Source organism: Podarcis vaucheri, assembly GCF_965113315.1.
Source record: "Podarcis vaucheri genome assembly, chromosome: 12".
NCBI classification, from domain to species: Eukaryota; Metazoa; Chordata; class Lepidosauria; order Squamata; family Lacertidae; genus Podarcis; species Podarcis vaucheri.
Genome location: NC_138750.1, coordinates 6,032,652 through 6,044,359, shown reverse-complemented (window position 1 = coordinate 6,044,359; position 11,708 = coordinate 6,032,652). Strand labels below are relative to the sequence as shown.

At 45.1% G+C, this 11,708-nt stretch overlaps 1 long non-coding RNA gene across 1 annotated transcript in view; it reads left to right on the top strand.

Annotated features, from left to right (window-relative positions):
* Positions 1 to 9,620: 9,620 nt before the first annotated feature.
* LOC309515246 overlaps positions 9,621 to 11,708 on the top strand; it is a 101,069-nt gene continuing 98,981 nt past the window's right edge. Inside the window, exon 1 of the long non-coding RNA XR_014212354.1 lies at positions 9,621 to 9,781. This is a non-coding gene — a long non-coding RNA (uncharacterized lncRNA). The remainder of the gene's footprint in view (positions 9,782 to 11,708) is intronic.

Genomic DNA, 11,708 nt, shown 5'->3' with positions numbered 1-11,708 from the left:
ATCACAACTGAAGGGCAAAATAATAATAATAATAATAATAATAATAATAATAATAATAATAATAATAATAATAATTTATTATTTGTACCCCGCCCATCTGGCTGGGTTTCCCCAGCCACTCTGGGCGGCTTTCATAGAAACCAAAAAACACTAAAATCATACATTAAAAACTTCCCTGAATAGGGCTGCCTTAAGATGTCTTCTGAATGTCAGGTAGTTGTTTATCATTTTGACATCTGATGGGAGGGCGTTCCACAGGGCAGGCGCCACTACCGAAAAGGCCCTCTGCCTGGTTCCCTGTAGCTTTGCTTCTCGCAGTGAGGGAACCACCAGAAGGCCCTCGGCACTGGACCTCAGTGTCCGGGCAGAACGATGGGGGTGGAGACGCTCCTTCAGGTATACTGGACCGAGGCCGTTTAGGGCTTTAAAGGTCAGCACCAACACTTTGAATTGTGCTCGGAAACATACTGGGAGCCAATGTAGGTCTTTCAAGACTGGTGTTATGTGGTCTCGGCGGCCTTCTCACCTTTGTCCCTAGCTCGCCGGAGATCATCAACCAGTGCGACCAAGGCAGTTTCAGTCCCGTGATGAGGCCTGAATCCTGACTGGAAGGGATCCAAATGGTACGCATCCTCCAGGCGTGCCTGGAGTTGTTCGGCAACCACACGCTCAACCACACGCTCAATCTCAGAACACATGGGATCAAATAGCAGACTTTTCTTAGGTTCCTATGAAGCAAAGTGCTGTAAATGGTTCTCCCCCTCCTCACTTAATCCCCCTGTGAGTTAAATTAAGCTGAGAGGCAGTGACTGACCCAAGGTCACCCAGTGAACTTCATAGCTGAATGGAGATTTGAACCCTGGTCTCTTGGGGTCTTGTCCAACACTCTGATCATTACACCAGCTCTCATCAGCCACTGAGCCAAATGTTACCTACCAGTGTGCCAGATGCCTGACACCCTCCTGTTGCTGCAATCCCAGGCAGGTAGCAAAACTGGCATATGAATTTCCTGTTGAGGTGTCGCAGCAAGCAATCTCTGTTTGTCCTGGGGTTCCCCTAGTTCCACAGGCAAACTCTGCAGCATCCTTCACCTCTTTAGATAGCTGAGAGGTAAATGTTTGTGCCCCTCAGCCTGAAAGGTCTGGGTTTGAACCCCAACAGAGGTCAGCTGCCTATATTGTTGAAGAACATTTGCAAAGTATTATACATCAAAGATGTTCTGGCACGTTCACAGAATTATTAGAGGGAGAAAGTCATCCTGTTTGCCTAAAAGTTAAATGGGAGATTTGCTGATTTTCAGATTATTGTCCAATTATTTTTCTGATTGTGACATTCTTAACAAGGAACTACAATTAACAACCCCCACCCCACATTAATAGCTCTTTGTCTTTCCAGCGTTGCTATTTAAAGGCCTGAAGGAAACAGGGAATGCTTCCAAATTCAGATTTATGGAAATAACTCCATTAAAAAGAAGAGTACCTCCTTCCCAAACCTAGTACCTCCCTTAGCTGGTTTTGAGAAGGCAACTCAAGGACTAGGAGGGCATCAGATGTTGGCCTTGCTGCCCGCCCACCCCTGGCACAACAAGGCAGCGCGTGGCCTGCAGCTTCCATGTGAGAGCACTCTTGTGGCCCACTTGATATGGAAAGTTGTGCTGCTCTGCTCTGTGTGATCAAAGCCTACGGTGGCCCCTGAGTGTCTGCCCACAGCCCATTCCTGAAATGTTGGGATTTAACTGGGGCAGATTCGTCCTCCACCACAGCCCTAGTTATGTCATATAGTCAGGCTTACGATTCTGCTTTTTTTGTTGTCCAGTACATGTCAGTCATCTGAGTAACCCCCCTCCTTTTGTTCTTTCTCCTTCTTTCTCCTTCTCCTTCAGTGCTCTGATCTCTAGTCCAGGGTGAAGCTATGTGTGGCTCTCAGTACTTGGCAGCCAGCCATTATGAATTGCAGCCCCTTGCCAAATTCCCTCTCTCTTCATAATATTTAGGCAGACTTACCCAAAACCTATAGGCATATCTTTGGCCTTTGCTGTAGGCAGGCGCCAAGGCCATCCCCCTTCCTTGGGTACAAAAGTACATCTTCTGACGAATCAGACATTCAGGAGCAAAATTGCTTGCTGCTAGTATTGCAAACTCTCCAATATTTATCCGATGGAAATAGGGACGTCCCATTCCATAATGATAATTTTTCTATTTATGCCCCGCATATTACAGGGTTGCCCCAGCCACTCTGGGCAGCTTCCAACATATGTATATAAAAAAATAATAAAACATTACACATTTTTTAAAAACCTTCCCAATACAGGATTGCGTTCAGACAGCTCGGGGGGTCAGATAACTCCATACCCTCCAACATTCCTCCAGTGAAAATAGGGGCATCCTAAGGAAAAGTGGACCATAAAGAAGGCTGGTCACCGAAGAATTCATGCTTTTGAATTATGGTGCTGGAGGAGACTCTCGAGAGTCCCATGGACTGCAAGAAGATCAAACCAATCCATTCTGAAGGAAATCAGCCCTGAGTGCTCACTGGAAGGACAGATCCTGAAGCTGAGGCTCCAAGACTTTGGCCACCTCATGAGAAGAGAAGACTCCCTAGAAAAGACCCTGATGTTGGGAAAGATGGAGGGCACAAGGAGAAGGGGACGACAGAGGACGAGATGGTTGGACAGGGTTCTCGAAGATACAAACATGAGTTTGACCAAACTGCGGGAGGCAGTGGAAGACAGGAGTGCCTGGCGTGCTCTGGTCCATGGGGTCACGAAGAGTCGGACACGACTAAACGACTAAACAACAACAAGGAAAAGTGGGACATACAGTGATCAAATCAGAAACTGGGACAGCTTCTCTAAATCAGGCACGTCCCCGGAAAATAGGGACACTTGGAGGGTCTGCCATTGGGTGCATTCAGTTTTACCCCTGCTCAATATCCTAAAGCAGGTCATGCCACTGAATCCATTACTAGACAAGTAAAGAAAAAGTGTTTTATATGCATTGTATACGCAATATAATATTGTGCCGCCAGATGGCGATGTGGAGTCCTGTTTTTCTCTACCTGCTTTCCCTGTTTAAACTTACAACACTTTAAAATGAAACGCTTCTTTGATGCATCTAGATCCAGCCAAGGTCTACTCACGACTGCACAGACTTTATTATATATTTTTATTTACTTAGTTCACAAATTTATTCACATTTCTACGTGTTGTACAAACTATACAAAATTATCATAAAAACTATACAAATTTATCATAAAAACGAACCGTGCCTTACAATGCCTGCTGGAACTTTAGGCTTATGGGGTCTGTTTTGCATTTTATGATCAATGCAAGAGAACAATTGGCATCTATCTACAAATTAAAAAATAAATAAATTGAGCAAAACTCTCATAAAGTCATGTGCATTGGTGGAGAAGAGGGTGGTGAAATTTGCATGTTCATCCGTAGTGCTACTCCTAGTCAGCTGCACCTGGAACATGCCCAAGGCAATGGAAGTGCTTAGGTGTGTTTGGGAGGGGGGGGGATAGAAAATACTATTTCTATGCAATAATCTGAGTGCTTTGAGAAGCATTGTGGTTCACTGTCAGCTTCCTTGAGGGGAGGAAATTTTGTGCAACCAAGAAACCATTGCATTGCGAAAAACAAAAACTGATCACCCTTGCCTGTATTACAGTAAGCCCTAAACAGGAGCAACTAAAATATACCCCTCTGGGGGAGCCTTTAGGGAATGAGTAATTTTACTGATCACACCTGGATATCTGCAGGAAGTCAGCTATGCCAATATCCACCAATTGCTTACTTGTTTTCCATAAACAATAAAGAAAAGTGCTGATAGCATCTAACTGAGAAGACAAAACTGGAATGTGTTTAGGGGCACCTACTAAATATATCCATAGCATTTATTTACTGAGGTGTGCTTAAAAGGTGCCTCTCCCTAGCTCAGGGCACGTAAAAACCTTCAATATCAAGACGCATTCAACAAGGATTGGACCAGTGCCAAAGTCCTTTCTCTGCACACCCAGACATGCATTTTCCCCACTCTCACATAGTCATCTCCCCACCAAAACCGCCAGGGGAAATAAACAGGCTTAGATAGGAAATGTACAGTCTGGCAGGCTGCAGAAGCTTCCATTATAGAAGTTACCAACCACCACCACAACAAAATATTGCTCCCAGACTTAAGTGTGTCTGCCAACAAGACCTTGGAGCTAATTTTTATGGTTTGGTTACATAAACCTCTAAAAAGGAAGGTTAATGATGGAAATACTGACACAATCCTAATGAGAGCAATGAGAACCATGCTGCCGTAACGTTGTGAGCTGGGCCTCTGAAACGTGTCCAAGTTACTGCAGAGAAAAGAAGCCCTTGCAGAAGTCCTCTTATACAGGGAACACTTGCTTCAGAATTATCTTCAAAGTGTTGTTACTTCTGGAGCACCATGAGTAGCTAGGCACAGTGAATTTTTAAAAAGGAAATCAACAGAGACCTGGGTTCAAATCCCCAGCCATTCAGTAACTCATTGGGTGACCTTGGGCCAGATGCTGTCTCTCAACTTGATTTCTCTCCTGCGGTTTGTGTGATGATAAAAGGGCTGGGGTGTGGTGTGGATACCATCCAGAACACTGCACTGAACTCCTTGGAGAAAATGCTAAACCAGGTATGATGGCCGATGTCTTGAAAGGCTTCAGCCCCTGGTCACCGGCTGCATAACCTTACAAATCTGGAAGTGAATGAAGTTTGATGAATCATTCTAGCAGTGGCCCATGTCACTTTTGCATGAGTTCACTTATAAGCCTTTCTTGATCTGTTTCTGCATTAATCTGTGAATTTTGCTACATACAGAAAATCATATTTAAAGATATTTTCTCTTTCTCCCAATGTGCCTATTTGTCAGGAAAATGTGGGTCCAATCAGCTTGTGTTAGAATTCACAAAGATTTTCAGAATCCACAAATCTCCCTTTTCCTCCCTAGTGGGGGAGGAGTTAAATTTCAGCATGAGAAGAAGGTGTCCAGGTGAGGCGAAACCTTCCTTCACCCACATTTTCACACCACAATGGCTTTTCCTCAGCTGTTTGTCTCCCAGTGAGACTTCTTAAACAGGAGTAAACTCCACGGAAGGCGAAATGGCTGGGAGGAATCACTTTTGGGGAAGGGTTAAGTTTCCCCTCCCCTCTGCCTATTCTGCATGTTAAAGTCCCCCGTCCCCCGTCCCCCGTCCCGTCCCCCCGTCCCCCGCTTTAGAGGCCCCGGCTGAACTGTGCTGCCCTTGCTTGTACTCCCAAGCTGTGAGTACTGTGCACACTGGGGAAGGTGAGGGGGGAGAACAGTCTGAAAATGCTGGCATGAAGATGCATATTTTTCACAGGCATCTAAACACAGCGCAGAAGGAGGCGGGTGCCTGGCAGGAGGTAAATTTTACCAACTATCTGAAGGAGCAAAGGATAAAATGTGTAAGGGAAAGAAAAAAAGAGGGGCCAGGATGATATTGCATCGATCTGAATTAGGCCTCGTTTTCTAATGTTCATCTACAGAGGCCCATCCTTCCAGATCAAATATGAATACATGCTTTACAGCACATGTTTTCCAAAGGGACCTTTTAAAGCACAACTCCGTCTTCCCCCTTCAAAGGCATAAAATGAGTCTGACTGTTCCAGAGTTAACAGCTCCACCCTCTCGTCTGCCGGTGAGAGTGCACAGGCTTGGTTTATAGGTCTATGGTTGTCATTAGTCTGGTCCAGGACTACCCATCCTCATTTTGGTCTTTTGCGGGTTATTATCCACTGTGTTCCTCTTTAACCTAAGAGGAAATTCAGGGTGGCTTCATATGCCAAGGCAACACAGTCTCGAGGAAAAGGTGTATTTTGTGCTTGTTTGCTCTGAACACGTGTGTGTGTGTGTGTGTGTGTGTGTAACATTATTTTAACTTGTTCTTTTAGCATTCATGATCTGTATATTTTTGAAGTAATCTTCCACAGAGGTGGGCAGAGAACCATATACACACAGTCAAAGAACCATGCTTTATTTATTTATATACTGCCTATTTTTCAGCAAAACTCAAAGTCGTTTACAACATACAGCCTAATAAATGGAAAGTTGATTTAACATTATTGATTCAACTGCTGTGGACTCCACAGCATCTTTATATGAAGGAATTAGCTTGTTCAGAAACTTGCTGGAAATTTAATGTTGATATTTAATGCCTTTGTGGCATTGTCCTGTGATGTCTTCCTTTTGGTCAGAAATTGTTCATAGAATTGTAGTACAGTGGTACCTCGGGTTACAGACACTTCAGGTTACAGACTCCGCTAACCCAGAAATAGTACCTCAGGTTAAGAACTTTGCTTCAGGAAGAGAACAGAAATCGCACGGTAGCAGCGGGAGGCCCCATTAGCTAAAGTGGTACCTCGGGTTAAGAACAGTTTCAGGTTAAGAACGGACCTACAAAACGATTTAAGTTCTTAATGTGAGGCACCAATGTATTGGAGGAGCCACAAGGGTCATCTAGTCCAGCCCCCAGCAAAGCAGGAATGTCAACTAGAGCATCCGTTACAGACGGCCATCCAACCTTTGCTTAAAAACCTCCAAGGAAGGAGAGTCCATAACTCCCCCCCCCCAAGGGAGACCATTCCATTGTCAAACAGCTCTTACTTTCAGAAAGGTCTTCCTGATGTTTAGTCAGAATCTCCTTTCTAGTAACCAGGGGTTCGAATCCTACCCACCAGAGCAGGAGAAAGCAAATTTGCTCTATCCTCCATGTGGCAGCCCTTGAAATATTTGAAAGTGGCTATCTTATCTGCTCTCTGTCTTCTTCACCCTAAACATATTACAGTGGTACCTCGGGTTACAGATGCTTCAGGTTACATACACTTCAGGTTACAGACTCCGCTAACCCAGAAATAATACCTCGGGTTAAGAACTTTGCTTCAGGATAAGAACAGAAATCTGGGTCCGGCGGCGCGGCAGCAGCTGGAGGCCCCATTAACTAAAGTGGTGCTTCAGGTTAAGAACAGTTTCAGGTTAAGAACAGACCTCCAGAACGAATTAAGTACTTAACCTGAGGCACCACTGTATATTAACTCATATTCACTCATAATCACTTTGTTGCTGGCATTGTTTTGGAAAAATCATTGATATTTGCAGATGTCCCCACACTTTTAGATTACATTCTTATGATGTGGACACTAACAGATGGATCAAGTGGATAATGTGAGGCATGATGGTTGTATAGAGACTTATATTAATGGTCTGAATAGCTTATCGCCCTTTCTGCGTTCGAACATATACCTAACAATCGGCAATCTTGCTTGGCTATCTTTTTGGACATAAGGATTCTGTCTATTAATATTAATTTTTACATTTGGATTAATGGATTATTCTTATTTTTAATGTGAGCTGACATTTAATTCTTCCTGGAGCTGAATGTTGGGAGATTCAGGACAGACGAAAGGAAGTTCTACACACAACACATAGTTAAACTTGGACATTCACTCCCGAAGATGTATAGATGGCCACCAAGTTGGATAGCTTTAAAAGACGATTAGAGAAATTCATGGACAATAAGGCCGCCAGTGGCCACTACCAACAACGGCTATGTTCTACCTCCATTGTCAGAAGAAGTAGGTGGTTTTTTCAGTCCTTTGCCTCCTGCTTCCTGTCTGACCCTCTTCCTTCCTTTCCCTCTCTCTCCTTCTGCTGGGCTCCCTCTTGCATTCACTTCCTTTCTCCCTTTCCAGACGCCCTTGTTCTGGGGGGAAGAGAGATCCAGGCAGGTCTCGCTTAGGAAAAGCAGTGCCAGGGCTGCCAAGAGCCCTTACGCCGTTTTCTCAAAATCAGGCAGGCTTTGGGAAGGTGTCAGGGCCCGCCCTCCAAAAAAAAACCTCAACAACTCTGTCCAGATTTTCACTTTTGGAGATATGGCAACCCTAGGTAGGCCTCTGAATACCAACTGCTGGAAATTACAAGTAGAGAGAGCAATGTTGCCCTCAGGCTCTTCTTGTGGGCATCTGGTCCGCCACTGTAAAAACCAAGCGCTGGACTAGATGACCTGACCCAAGAGGGGTCTCTTGCAATGTCATTGAACTCCTTGGACGTACAAGTAATAAATAAATTATTACTAGATATATGAATGAAACATAACAAAGAACATTTACTGTAATGAGATGGGAAATTATACAAAGAGATGAGTACAGAAGATTAATGAGTGCAGAAGATAAAAGGTGGAGCTTTTAGTTGTTACCTATTATTCTAAAGGTATTGTCTTGTTTCTAAATGGTCTGCATGACTTTAAAAATGGCATTTCCTGGGTTGTTAGAATTGCCATGTTTAAGAAATTTCCGGGTTCTGATCTCATGGGCTTGCATGTCTCTATAGTAAACAGAAAATGGAAATGTTTTGCAATGCCTGTTTTCGCGTGCTTTTGGTAGGACTTGAAATAGTGAGTTTCATATCTCATCCTCTTCACCTGCACTCTCCATGTGGGAAGAAACGAGCAGGGAAACCCCTGCCATGCTGTTACCCCAAAGCAAGACATTCCCCTCGTCCTCTACAACAGCAATAGGGAGCACGAAGTACCAACTTACTTCTGAAACAGCCTCTTTTGCAGACAGGGAATGTGCCTGATGTTTTTTATGCAACCAACTGCTCTTGCTAAGTAGATCAAGGTTGGTGTGTGCAGAAGCTGTTCTCTTGGCTTTTTTTACCTTTTCAAAAGTGCAGGTTGAGGGAACCGTAAGCCAGCTTGTTTTAGAAACTGGTGGACAGGGGTCCCCCTCCCTCCCTCAGACTTTCAAACAGCTGGATACAGACTTCCTTTCAATGTGTGAACTGAGCCATAAGATGCCAAATGTAGCAAAAAACTCTTTTCCAAGAACAATCATGCAATTTTATACATGTCTTTTAATTCTTTGGAGATATTATGTGTGTTGTTTCGCTATAGTTCTGAGAATTTTCTATGGTTTCTCCTCATTTCTTCTTCTAATATTTTTCTGGACAGTGTCCAAAGGGCTTTGCTTTGTTGACATATATGCATAAGTTCTGTTAAGAGCTGGATTTTCCACCAAAAAAACACTTTAATTGCTCTCTGGTGCTTCCTGGCATGTAAAAGGAGTCTTCCACCACACTGACCCACTTTGGGATAATTTCATGCTGAAAGAGGGCTAAGGACAATATTAAAAACATTCTGTATGTCGACTAGTGGAAATCCCATATAATATTGCTGCCTGTTCATTTCATGAGCCCTGTTCAATCTGTTACTATTACCTCAATAATAAAACATAATTAGTACAGCAAGAGTGATAAGAATGATCAAAATGTGCCTTAGGTCAGTGTTTTTCAACCACTGTTCCGCGGCACGCCGCGAGATGTTGCCTGGAGGGAGGCGGGCGAGTCAGGCGGCAAGAGGCGGGGTGGCGGCGGCGAGGAGAGGCCGCCCAGCACGGGGCTCTCGCCGTCTGCCTGCCTGGCTGCCTGCGAGCTCGGCGGGCAGCGCCTCCGTCCGCAGCGCCCGCCTTGCAGCTCTCATTCCCTGCCCCTGCCAAAGCTCACCCAGCCAAGCCGCGCTCTCTTTCCTGCCTCGCTTTGCTGCCTCCTCCCCCCCACCCCCAAAGCTTGGAGGTTCCCCGGCAAGGGGGAGGGGAAAAAATTGAAACTTACACTTTCGTGCGTCCCTCCCGGCGTGACGCTGCACGCTGACGTCACGGGGCTGTAATGGTGGTGTGCCTCGAGATTTTTTTCATCAAACAAGTGTGCCTTTGCCCAAAAAAGGTTGGGAAACACTGCCTTAGGTCATAGCTACATGAGATGCTCCCTCTCTTTCAGGTAAGCGTGAAGAAACAGTGGGTTTCCACAAGATCACCGCCTGCCATTGTACTCAACCAGCTCCTTTCCTTTTCCCCCACCATGTGCCCCCGCTCCAGACAGACCTTTTCCCCGGCAAGGGTGAGCGGGCCGTCAATGATGTATCCATCCGATGCCGAGCACAGGTATGTTCAACTTCTGAGCCCCTCCAAGCCAAAGGCAGAAAGCCCAGCCAGCAGCCAAACAAAGCCTCAAGCGGTGGTTCCCACAGCACAGCAATCCAGCAAAGGGGGTGTAGCAAGGAAAACCACCGTCACCTCTCCGCTGGGAAGCGCTGAGCAAAGGCGAGTCCCCAGGCAATGCGGCCGATTTGATCGGCACAAGGCATGCAAGCTCCACCCCCCAGTTGTTCTTAGACTCCTTATTGGGTGAGCAATGCAGCCAAGCAACGCAGATGGAGCCTCCCTCCTCCCTGGCCGGCAGGGAGGGAGGGAGAGGAGCTGCTTCCTTTGAAACCCGGGAAATTTAAGGGACATCATCAATAAGGGACAGCAGTGGGAAACGGCGCTGGGATAAGGGAGTTTCCTGCCAAATAAGGGACGGTTGACAGCTATGGCTTAAACTGAGCTTCAGGTTGTCCCTTTGCAAGTGTGGCCCACTGACAGCATGGATCAGTTGTTCAGCACTGGAAATTCAACTCCAGCAACATCTGGAGGGCACCATCCTGGCTCTCCTAGTTTGAGCCCGTTGCACATGTGATATGCATGAGGAATGGGGCAGACAGAGGGATCATGCATGCCCAACCTCATAATTAAGGTCTGAAAATAGTCTCCACAAGTACAGTTTGCCGCCTCTATGTGATGGTAATCTCTTCCTCATGTACAGCAAGCTTTGTGTGCAGTGCTATTTTCAGACCTTATTATGAACACCTGGAGGTCAATTGTACATGACCCTGCTCCTCCCTCCACATTTTACATGAAAGGGACCTCTCTCCCCCTTTCAGATCTGAACAGCTCATCTGGGGCAATTGGAAGCCCTTCTGCCTGTCCCATCCCTCTGCGATAGTAAATGTGCCTCAGCTGATCACTACAAAATCTCTTTTTAGCATTACCAATTTAGACTGTTTGAAGATGGTTAAAGGAATATGCTGCATGCATTCCCACAGACCAAGAATTTATTTAAATTTCTTGTCAAGTCTACCAGATATTTTAGTGATCTCAGGAGGAAAGCTGGAATTTAGCTAGCATATACACAGCAGTTAATATACTAATGACATGACATATTATATACTGCTTGCGTATATCTCTGCCTCCCCCTCCCCCCCATCTACCTTAGCTTTTGAAATCCAACAAATCAAGTGATTTTGTATGTGCCTCCGTTGGCAGAGCATTTTGCTTTTATGTGCATTCTCCATATCATCAGGGTTCCTCCTCCCCCCTTTCTTGTGGAGCAAGGCAGTAGCAAGTTCAGTAGTCTCCCAGTCTCATTGTACTGGAACTTATTAGTGCCCCTTCCACTGTTACCTTCATTGAAGCCTGACACCAAGCCCTGAAATAAACTGTTTTCTTAGGATTTCCTGCTGCACATATTTCCTGTGGTATCTTGTTTAAGCTCTTAGTTGGCTTTCCACCATGTTGTGATGTGCCTCTTTAATCCCCCTTTCCAATTCTTTTTATCTTTATGCACCACAGGGCTGTTCAGACAAGTTCCCTTTCTATCTCCTCTTCAAGCCACTGAATGAACAAATGCTTAGTTGCATCCAACCAGGGAGAAATTAAGAGCGACAAAAAAAAGCTCTTTTTTTGTTTTGGTTTATGAATAATACTCACATTCTGAAATCTCCTGCCTAATCTCCAGTGTCCTTTTCAACCTAACTTTAGCACAACAGCATGTGGTTATATCATGTCAAGGAAT